We start from the raw sequence: 299 nt of genomic DNA, 5'->3' as shown, positions 1-299 counted from the left end.
GTTTTTTATGCCCCCCCCCCCCACCCCAAGGGGGCCCTGTCCAAAGGACGGGTTCGTGAATCATGGTTTGGGGGGGACCGTTTTTGTTTTTTTTTCTTGGCCAAAAACCCGCCCGGGTTTTTTTTTTTTATCGAATCACCAATCTTTTTTTTTTAAAAAAAGGTTTCTGGGGGGGCAGAAACTTGGGGGGGGGTGGGGTTGGGCCCCCACCAGGTGGGGAGGGTAGGGCAAATCGGAGGTGGAAAAGTTTCCCTGCCCAAGGGAACACAACACCCCCCCGGGGGGACCGAAAACCCTCC

This window comes from Penaeus monodon, chromosome 21 (genome assembly GCF_015228065.2).
Source record: "Penaeus monodon isolate SGIC_2016 chromosome 21, NSTDA_Pmon_1, whole genome shotgun sequence".
NCBI classification, from domain to species: Eukaryota; Metazoa; Arthropoda; class Malacostraca; order Decapoda; family Penaeidae; genus Penaeus; species Penaeus monodon.
Note: the sequence above shows the minus strand (reverse complement) of the source record.